The sequence below is a fragment of the Tachypleus tridentatus genome, chromosome 11 (assembly GCF_004210375.1).
Source record: "Tachypleus tridentatus isolate NWPU-2018 chromosome 11, ASM421037v1, whole genome shotgun sequence".
In the NCBI taxonomy this organism is placed as follows: domain Eukaryota; kingdom Metazoa; phylum Arthropoda; class Merostomata; order Xiphosura; family Limulidae; genus Tachypleus; species Tachypleus tridentatus.
Window position 1 is genome coordinate 97,974,323 of NC_134835.1, and position 11,820 is coordinate 97,986,142.

Here is an 11,820-nt window from a genome sequence, read left to right on the forward strand (position 1 = left end):
TTTCAATATGTGGCTAGAAGTACATGAACCTTTTCATCATGAAAAATCACTAAATTTGAATAGTTATTTATTTTCTTTCTAGCAGAATCAGAAAATATGCGCAGATCAGATGTAATAGTTTTTCTTTTTGTTTGGCTGGGAGGAGGATGGGAGTGATCTTATTCCATACTCATAACTCTTACTTCGCACACGAGTGAGTTGTTGTAAATTGGCTCAGAGCGTGTCTTCAGAACATTGCTGTCCTAAATGCCATTCACGTGCTCCAGGCAACTGTATGCAACATAATTAAGGATTTCCGTCTGGAAAAGCGACACAAGTTACGCGTACACAAATTATTTCCTCGATATATCCACTCAACCGCAGCAAACATAAGCGGCTGGTAAATGAAATGGTTATTCATGTTATTCCACTGGAAGACATGCCTATCAACTCGCCGTTCACAGTACTTATGCATTTCTATGTTATCGGACTGTGGAAATGAGCACTGAGAAACCATCTTCTTCATACACAAGACTGATTCTGAAATGCCTGAACACAGGGAGGTATGACGTGCTTAGAACATGACAACCTTACGAAAGATTCTTTTGCAATAGAAACTATATTGCAGGGCTGCTGTCAAGATACGCAGACGCTCAATAGAGCATGATATAGAAGTAGAGTTATGAAATGTAATAACATGGGAAGGTTCTAACTCTATTTTGTGTAAGCCCAACTCTATATATGAGGATCAAGTGAAATGTTGACAGCTATGGATACTATGATGAAAATTAACTCTGGAAATGAGATTAGTTTATTTTACAAGCTGAAAGTTAAAATAGTATAGATATTGATCAATGCATTATTAAGGAAGTATAAACAGATAGTGGTACAGTAGTTTAGATGGTCAGTGTAGATCAAAATTTGACTTACGCTTTCCCTATGTTTGTCTATCTTGATGTTTTGAAGTTGTTGATTTATGTTTCTCAAACTAACTAACAAAAGTTACGTTTATTTACAATAAAATAGAATACTACACATTGGGCTGTCTGTGATCTGTCCACCATGGTTATAGAAACCCAGTTTCTAGAGTTGTAACTCCTCGGGTATACCGCTGTGCCATTGGGAACATAAATGGAATACAATGTTAAAATATTAATCAATAAATAGTTAATAGAAACAGGGACTTGCCTTATAATAGCTGTACATATATTTCAGTGTCACTCCAGAAAAACATATGTAAAGTCATTTTTGGGCGAGTACCTACCTGTTTTTAATAACTGTTTATTGGGTAAGCTTTTTAGCGGTATATTCCATTTAACTCTAAATAGATGTTTTGCACAAGTGTTTTTGTTTGTTTGTAATTAGCAACAAAGATATCTGTGTTCTGCCCACTACCAGTATTGAAACTCGGTTTCTCGCGTTGTTAGTCCACAGACTTACCGCTATGCTATGTTTAAGGGTCAAGACAAACTATACAAAAAATATGAAAAACTTGTGTACGTAGCTTACTGTTATCTCTTCTTTCTTATTTAAGTTTCGTTCCACTTTGAAACAACTGTGAGTTTCCGGATTTACAACGTTAAAATGAGGGATTCGATTCCTCTCGGTGGACACAGCAGATATCCCAATGTGGCTGTGCTACACGAAAAACACGTACACACATTATTTAGCTTTCATTACGATTAATGCTGGATGCATCGTTGCTTAAATTCAGCAAATAACATAGGTTCTTATTACGAGTCTTGATGATGGTAAGGACTTCCTTTTTGCGATTATCAATAAACTACTTTTTGGATCACATCTTATCAAAGGTGGAATTGCTGGTAGATATGAAACGATGTCATAGATAGCAATGCACTTTCTCTTTGCTCCAGATCCAGTAAAAAAGAACAATTTACATTCACCAATGGTATTATAATGATGACATGATATTGCTATCGTAGTATCTGGAAAACAGACAACAATTTGTATCATAACCATTGATTTTGGAGTATATGAAGTGCAAGGGCATCCTTGTATCAGCCTTCTCGTAGTAAAAAAAATAAGAGATAAAATACAAATTGTATTTTGTATTTGAAACTGGCAACCAGTGTAGTCCATAAGATTACAGATGTTTTTTTAGAAAAAATTCTTAACTAAAAAACTCTGATTTTTAGTGTACAAAAGATTTGCAAAGTTGATTAACTACATGCAGTCTTGTGATAATACACATAGGGCTTTCAGAGTTATAGTAAGTATAATATCATGGTTACAAGGTCGATCAAAGAGGTAAAAGGAGCTATTATCGTGTGTGATACTTATTTTGAAAAATAATCCACTATGCTTATGGAAAATAGCATAAAGGGTTAAACGCTAAACATACAATTAACGTTGTATCTAGAATTTTGCAAAATACTTCCATCGACACAATTATTACATACGTGTAAGGGTTACTTCAAATCAATGCACTCTAAATACTCTATCCATGTGGCCCTTTTTATTAAAAATCCATTAAATTGTAATCTTTCAAACAAACAATGTTTATGATTAGTTTAGTTATGGATAGTAAATTTATTTAATAGCCATGAAAGCAAAAGAGCCTTCAAACGCAGATATTTGCATCTGAGCACCAAGAAAATCACCCTAACCGCAAATTGTTATGCTTTTACCAGTTTCGTATTGTCTAAAACCGTATGTCTCTAAATCATTTAGAGTATTTTTTTCAACTTTAGAAGTAATCTAAAACTGATTTTCGTGGTGTTGAATCCCTGACTACGAGAATAATATTTTATTTCTTCTTTGCAATAGAATTACTGTTTCATACGAAAGATTTCACGTTGAGAGCAAAAGTTGAACAAGCCTATGCAGCTTTTATGTTTTCTGTCGATAAGCACATAAATACCCAATGGGATATTTATGCTGTTCCGACCAAGAGTATAAAAACCCGGTTTTTAGCGTTGTAAATCTACAAACTTATCACTAAGCCATCAAGAAGCAGCTGTGATGAAACATGAGATCTAAAATAAAATTAATTGAATGCTGTTGAAACTATTCATAAATTTAACTATCAACAGATAAATTTCAGTGTTGAAGCTCATATTCTCTGCAGAAAAATTAAAGGATAATCGGAATACCTAATATCACATCCTTACGAAAATAAAAAAAACACTACCACAGAACAATCATAATTAACCTCCTCAAATCACTCTTATGCGAACTAGAAATATAATGGTCATTTATGTTATCAAAAACTCAAATGGCTAATAATCTAATGTATGACACAGACATATAATGGTCTCATCACACAAATTTATATTAATGTCAATTTGAAATTAAACATAGAATTTAAAACACCTCAATGTGTTTATGGCCTATAGCTAGATCATAGAGAATTTTTTTAATGTCGACTACCTTTGAATGTATTCCACTTAGTTATTACAAGCTATTATGAGTTACTTATTATTGTCTTCATGTGTCGCTATCAGAATATGACTTCCGAATCAACGGCACAATTATTAGCACACTTGGAAAATGCAAATAAACTTTCTCAATAACACGAACAGACGACTGCTGCCTGTTGATTTTGGTTTGAAGCAACCTAAAAGCATTTAATCTAAAACTGAACCAAATGTCTGTAGATCTAACACCACAACTAGAAGACTCCAGTGTGTGCATAAGGTTAAAAAGAGTCTGTATTACACAGCCACTTTAGGCTTAAAAGAAATAACAACACAAATTCCAGCAGTATTTCCATGGACACGTTAAATTGACGTAAAGCAGTATTTTTCCTAAGACGTATTGCATTTCGCTCGAAATTGGATAAAAGAGGGTTCACTACTTTTGTAACAAAATCTGGAACCAGATCATAACAAATTTCTCTAGAGCTAAGTAAAGCATACTTACTCGAAATTTTAGTGTGAGTGGGAAGACTTACCGCTGTCCCAGAAAGGAACTGTAGTATGAGTAAGAAGACTTACAACGTTCCCAGTGGGGACTGTAGAGTGGGTAAGAAGACTTACCGTTGTCCCAGCAAGGGACTGTAGTGTGAGTAAGAAGACTTACTGTTGTCCCAGTTGGGGGCCGTAGTGGGGGTAGGAATAAACATCCTTAAACGTACAAATTTCGATATTCTGAGAAATGGTAAATTAACATCTACCATTGTAGTATTTTTACTGCTATATACTGATGTAAGTCATCTTGCTTCATCATCTTTGGATGATAACACTGGTCCCAACCATGCTATACAAGTTGTCACTTTGAAGAAAAATAAATTGATCACTATACTTAGTGAATTTCAAGCTCAACAAGCGTTATTGGGATGCTCTTGAAATCCGTGTTGCATCCTTTAATTAGACTGCAAACATTTAATAATCTTTCAGCAGAATAATCGCAAACATTTCAAAATCTTGTCAGTACTTTGATTTTAAGCACGTGCTAAAAAATCCAAGACTCAAGCTTACTGAGTGTATTCTGTATTTTCTGCTGTAGACGCACCATAAATGTGGTAATCAATAATGCTGTTAGGCTAATATTAGTCCTGTAGGGGCGAGGTATTATAATTACGTGTGATTAAAATTGATAAAGGCTTAGATTATTTAAATGAGATACAACCATTAGATAATCACACTTTAGGATTTTAGTCGGTCAAATTTTGTAAACTTTCATACGTGTATATATATATATATATATTTATATACACATATATCTATGAAAGTATATATATTCATATACATATATAACAAATCTTTAAGCTTCAGTCGAATTAGAAAAAGGTTGTACATAGCTAGGTGGTTAGCATGCACAATACCTATCAGAAAGCTTAAGATTCGCAACCCGGTATAGCGTTGTACACAATCTACTCTCACCTTTTTTTTCTAACAGTCAGTCTGACTGGCTACTTAAAGCCAATTCTAGTGTCTAGTTTATTTCCTGATTTAAAGGCGGCTCTATAAGCTTGAGCTTCGAAGCCTCTGCTCTAAAAGATACAGTTAATACCAACTTTAATCAAAGGTACTAAACTTTTGCTAACCCTGATTATGAGTACGCAAATATATTTCGATACTTGTCTCCATTGTAGAATTTTTTCAACAATCAGTGGTGGTCAATAATTTCAATTTTCAGAAAAACGTTTGTTTAGGATTATAATTATTCAGTAGGTGTACAAAGATAAGACCTGCATACTCTAAGTATAGAATCGCTACTTAAGGATTTTACACTTTTCACAGATCATGTTTTAAAAATGTCGTTTCGTAAAAGAATATTCCCAAATATATGACTTAAAGTTTCATAAAACATGAAGTATTTATGTATATATATATATCTATATATATATATGCATAGTAATAACAATTTACAGGTACTGTTTAAATATAATTGTTACATTATTGTACTTTCGATTTGCTGTTAAACGTATATATTTTTGGAGAAAAGAAAACAAGAAAGCATAATAATGAAACGTATAGCTTTAAATGTTTTTAAAGTGTGAGTTTTAATTTTTCGTCTCGTCCAACAAAATACTTTACTAACGGTTTCCATGGAGATAAAGACGTCATTGAGAAGGAGAAAATGGTTCAAGGACGAGAGCACAATTTCATATTTTTGGTGTAATCAAAGTAAGTCAGCATGACGTTTTTTCAGTTGAAATGGTAAGCTGTGTTACTGTATAAGATCTATGCGAGTTGAAGTGTATGTTAATACGTCCCGGGTTTCAAGTTTATCTTATGGAAAATTTTCAATGATGCTGCAAACGTCCGCCTAATATCAACTTAAAGTGCCCAGGAATTTCAAATATGTTCAAGAATTTTAACCACTCTGAGAGGCATTGTAGTCGAAAATTCATCGTTGGATGACGACCCATCTCAAATGTATATGATATTCGTCTAACAATTACGTTTATAATTCTTGTTTCAAAACAGCCTTAGCTTCTATGAAAGTGAACATTATCGTTTTACTTTGCGTTAATAGTTAAGTCATATGAAAAGAATTTCCCTATAAGTATGATGTAGGAAAAGCATTTTTAAGTGACTTTTTGTATAAAACAAGCAATTCCTTTTGTTAATGACCTTCAGTGGGCGGTCAGCGGTAAATTTATGGACTTAGAGCACACAAAAACAAAACTACTTCGGTGGACGGTGCATATACAGCCATATTTTACCTTTGCTTAAAAAAACAGCATAAAACGTCTGGTTAGCTGCATAAAAACATTCGTTCAGTGGCTGTCAAAGGTGTTGTTAAATTTCTCGCAAAGTTTGAGGACTATCTGCGCTGACTGTCTCTAATTTTGAAGTGATGGACTAGGAGGAAAGTGGTTATCCAATACCATTCACCTCTAATTTGTAGGATGATCTAACCAAATAGTGAGATTTGACCATAACTATTATAACGTACTCACGATCCCGAGGTATGGAGCTCGAATTCATTTTTTGTTGGCATTAAGTGGATGCAAACTATGGAATCCTAGATTAACACTCCGGAACGGAATCCACTGGGTCCCGCTGAGTCTCCATGTTAAAGGAATACATAGTCAATAATTTCCTCTTCTGAAAATATCATATCGAGATCAGTTACGAGCTTCTTTTCTCCGTTAATTCCTCTTAGAGTATTTCTAAAATAATATTAAATATATTAACGTTATTTAAAATATTTGTAGGTGAAAATTATTACCAAACTAATAATTTGTTTTAAACTGCTTATACTTTTAAAATAAACCGCAGATAGTTTATTTTATTTTATGAAGTATTTTTGTTGAAGAAAACATGTTTATGATTATAGAAATATTTGAAATCTATTACCGCAATTATAGTCGAACGATCCTGTTATCTTATCTACATGTTGTTCATCGATACCAAGCATGGCCTAGTGGTTAGGATTCTCGACATCCAATATGTGGTTCATGTGGGTCGCCTAACATACTTATTCTTTCAGTTATGGGGTATTACAGCGTTACGATCAATCTCATTATTCATTCTTGTGTACAGAAACACATTATTCTAATATAATTAATATTAAATTGACAAACAACGATTTATAAGCATAACGAAGCTGTTTTACTCTGCGGAACATACAAGATGTTTCGAAGAAGACAAACTGTCGTTCTGTCGTGACATACAAGATGTTCTCCAAAGCAGAACGGCTTCAATATGTTAAGTAGATTTTTGTGAGATTCAACTAAAAAGTCTCCTGGTAAAGCGGTAATTCTTTGGATTTACGATGCTAAAAATTAGGAGTGCGATTTCCCTCAGTGGACACAGCAGATAGCCTGATGTGGTTTTCCTACAACTAAGACACACTTAACAAATAAAGATCCAACGTCATATCTACTAATAAAGAGATTTATTTGAACTTAAAATATATTAAGCAATATTTACATTTTAGTAAGGGTATATCTTTTTGTAGATCTTAAATTATATGCGTGTTTTCTCATAGCAAAGCCACATCGAGCTATATGTCCACCGAGAAGAATCGAACCCGCTGCTTTTCGTATTATAAATCTTTAGACTTACCTCTGTAGCAGCGGGGAGCTTTTTAAATTAGATAAGATATTCTAATAGACCATATTAATACACATATATTTATATATATACAAATTTTACGTTTATTTTTCCAACAAAACAATCTACATTAGCACGAATTAACTTTCGAAAAATAACTTAAAATTCAGCTTAAAATATGTTTATTCAAAGTAATTGCATAAAAAACTATTTTTTGTTTATTATTAGATACAAAGCGCCCCCCAGTGTCACAGTGTCTGAAGACTTACAACGCTAATCACCGGACTTTGATACACGTGGTGGGCAGAGCACAGATTGACCATTGTGTAGCTTTGTGTTTTGCTTCAGGCAAACAAAGATAGAATGGTGGACAGTGACTTTTCTGCACTGTGCCTATCACAGCGATATTTAATACTGTGAAGAAGATTTACCACAGAATCAATTGAGGTCGATATCAATATCTTTTATTTGTTTTTGAATTTCGCACAATGCTACTCGAGGGCTATCTGTGTTAGCCGTCCCTAATTTAGCAGTGTAAGACTAGAGGGAAGGCAGCTAGTCATCACCACCCACCGCCAACTCTTGGGCTACTCTTTTAACAACGAATAGTGGAATTGACCGTAATATTATAACGCCCCCTCGGCTGAAAGGGCGAGCATGTTTGACGCGACGGGGATGCGAACCCGCGACCCTCAGATTACGAGTCGCACGCCTTAACACGCTTGACCATGCCGGGCCGATATCAATATTAATTTATATTTAGTTTAAATAGACACGATTGCTTAATATCGCTGAAAATACCTTTCAGTATCTGCAGACATTAGTAATTAAATGGTTACATGTTAATGTGTAACTTCTAGGTTTTGTTACAAATTTTAATGATTCAGTTTTTGGAGTCATAATTATCACATTTCTAGAGATTAAACTCAATGAAAAATCTTATTACAGTTATCATTATGATTATGATATATTTTTACCATAAACAATTTTTCAGTTATTTTTTTTTTCGTTTACACTTTGCCAAATTAAGACAAAGCTTGCTTGTCAGTCATTGCACATATCTTTTGTCTTCAAAAGAGAAAAAATTGTATCGTTAAATAAATGCAATTCCATAATTGATGGAAAATGGCTCTCGAAAAGCTTTTTTAAGCATTTAACTTGCTGAAGAAAAATTAAGATAAAATTACCTGATAAAGTAAAAACAATCTATGGGATTATAAAAAATGTTAAAAGAGTTATATAAAACATTTCAACTGTTTGAGTATCTTTGTAAACTTGATGTTTCCCTGTTATCAGTCAAATGGATATAAACTAAAAACAAAGACAACATATAGCTAAGTATTAAATAATACATGATATATGTAATTTACAAATAATTTGTGATGCATTCATAAATAGTTGTGTTTATTATTTGTTCAGCAGCCTGAAAGTTATGACTTTGACAAGCTTAGTTGATCCTTAGCCAACAGAAAAAGCACGTACACGATCTTGGGTTGTTATAATGCTATAAAATAACTTATTAATTATCTAAAATTTCGATTCAAAAGTACTATGTTATATTGATCTTATGAGTTACTTGTGATAACATTATTAAATCTATTCTTCCTTTTTGTTCCTGATCAAAATCCCATACTGTTTTTATTGTCATCAGAGATGGGAAGGTATTTTGAAACCTGGCCTTGTTGAATCATATTTTCTGTCTCGTTCGTTTCTATTATGTTGTATCATAAAAAAACTCTCTTTCCAGTAACTGTACTTGCTCAATTTAGTTAGAAAAAATTCGTTATATTCCTGTCTCGTTAAATAACTAGACTCGGTAATTTACTCCAAAATAACTTATGGAAGAAAAAAAATTACTGTCCTTTCACATAATCATTTGCCAAAGGGTTAAGCTCTTAATATTGTTGAATAAATTAATACAATCACTACCTTCCAATTCACTACAATATGGTCGTTTAATTAATTGTACTTTAGTTGAATCATCTTGCACACACCTAGTGAATAGTTAAATGTACGTTTTTGTACTCTTGTACAGGACTCTTCTTGCGTATTGAGGTTTGCAGTATATATCAAATATATCACGATGCCTATGGCTCTTATATCACGTAATAACTTTACATTTAATGAACTTAAACAAATGGGGTCAGCATGGAGAATTTAATTTCCTCTAAGCAAAACTTCCCGACATAATTTCAGTTGTAATCATAATTGATTTCAGTAACTTACATTAGTAAGAACTGTTTTATTTGCAAACTACTAAATCACAATCATGCTTAAACATTTGTAAAGGATTGACTTACGTTACAGCACATTTTAAACAGGTTCTTTAGACTTAGACTTTCCTTTTGCTTTGTTAATTAATTTATTTGAAATTGAAAAAAAACAATATCATTATATTCAAATTTATTTCCATTGTTCAAAGCTAGAATAAACAAATATTTAAACTGTTCATTCCTCTAGTAACTTTAACAATAACAACTTGCTGATTCCACGAATTTGTTATATAATTGTATTGATAATGTTCCCTGTTAACTCTTTAACTCAGTATTATCTCTTTGGTATTTTAGATTTCTAGTTTGCAAACTTGTCACACATCATTCACTCATTTAAATTTAAATATAGCTTACTGATGATATTCCTAATACACCTTTTAAAGTTTATCACCGTTGTATTTCAGTATTTTTACTTTAAAAAACAACTTTTCTTGTTCTATTCCTTTTTTTTTAATTTCTTTATAGTCCTCCATCATTGTCCATTACGTTTCTTAAGACACATGTAGCAAAACTAAACTTAATTCGTACCAATAGCTTTTCAATTCCAGGACGTTTTTTTATGAAAGCCATCGACTGTTATCAGTGCATTGTTCAACGCATTAGTTTTTCTTTATATTTTCCTTAATAGTTTTTATAATCACCAACTAGTTATCACTACTAGTTGTTTGTTACTCTTGTACGTTTTTCGCTCGTGTGGTTTGTTAAAAAAAGTAAAAAGTAATTTAATACTATGTTGTTACAAAGCATACAACAAATAATATACATGTTTTAAGATTAAAGAATTTGGGTATTTCAACGTCATCAGTGTTTTTATATTTCTTAATGAAATTAAATTATTATTATATTCTAAGTAGTAACATTTGTTATTAGTTTATTTCAAGTAGTAACATTTGTTATTAGTTCATTTCAAGTAGTAACATTTGTTATTAGTGTATTCTAAGTAGCAATATTTTAGTAGTGTGTTCTAAGAAGTAATGTTTGTTATTAGTGTGTTCTGAGTCGTAACATTTTAGTAGTGTGTTCTAAGAAGTAATGTTTGTTATTAGTGTGTTCTGAGTCGTAACAGTTTAGTAGTGTGTTCTAAGAAGTAATGTTTGTTATTAGTGTGTTCTGAGTCGTAACAGTTTAGTAGTGTGTTCTAAGAATTTTAGTAGTGTGTTCTGAGTCGTAACATTTTAGTAGTGTGTTATAAGAAGTAATGTTTGTTATTAGTTCTGAGTCGTAACATTTTAGTAGTGTGTTCTAAGAAGTAATGTTTGTTATTAGTGTGTTCTGAGGCGTAACATTTTAGTAGTGTGTTTTAAGAAGTAATGTTTGTTATTAGTGTGTTCTGAGTCGTAACATTTTAGTAGTGTGTTCTAAGAAGTAATGTTTGTTATTAGTGTGTTCTGAGTCGTAACATTTTAGTAGTGTGTTCTAAGAAGTAATGTTTGTTATTAGTGTGTTCTGAGTCGTAACATTTGCCAAAGAGATTACTCTTTCTCCAATATACTTTATATCTAGGCTTTTTAGTATTCATATTAATTGATAAAAGCTTCAAATCAAAAACCATTTTTAAAGTAATTTAGAAAACCACTATGTATGTCAGTTATATGAAGATGATTTTATTTAATTTTATATATTTAACGTTGCCTAGGTGTATCTTCCAATCTTATATAACATTATTCTATCATTGCTACACTCAAAATTTTTTCCAATTGTGTTTGTCAGTGAATATTGCTTTTCCCTGAGGCTGTCAGCATGCCCGCCTATGTCACCTTGATTTATTCAAATGGTTCGCAGTGAACAAAGTATTTTGAAATTATGCTGTCTTTTTCAATAACTAATGAATTTAAGTGTTGGATAAACTGGAACATACATATGTCGTTTGATGGTGAAATTTTGTTTAAAAATATATTCATATATAAACTCATTGTCATATTTTATTTATAGATGTATATTGTAACATAGTTAATCTTTATTTCGGACGAATCTCCAATTTATTACGTTATGTATGTTTCGTATTACTATGTCAAATAACCAGAACTTTGTATTTGAGCTTAATAGTTAATATGTATTAAATTTATATTATTTGTCAACAAGATTGACACACACAGTTT

General features: G+C 32.1%; 1 protein-coding gene across 2 annotated transcripts in view; it reads left to right on the forward strand.

The window, feature by feature from the left end:
• The window catches only part of LOC143232870 (BAI1-associated protein 3-like), a 181,077-nt gene that overhangs the window by 65,584 nt on the left and 103,673 nt on the right, over positions 1-11,820 (forward strand). The gene's annotated exons all lie outside the window — the stretch shown is intronic.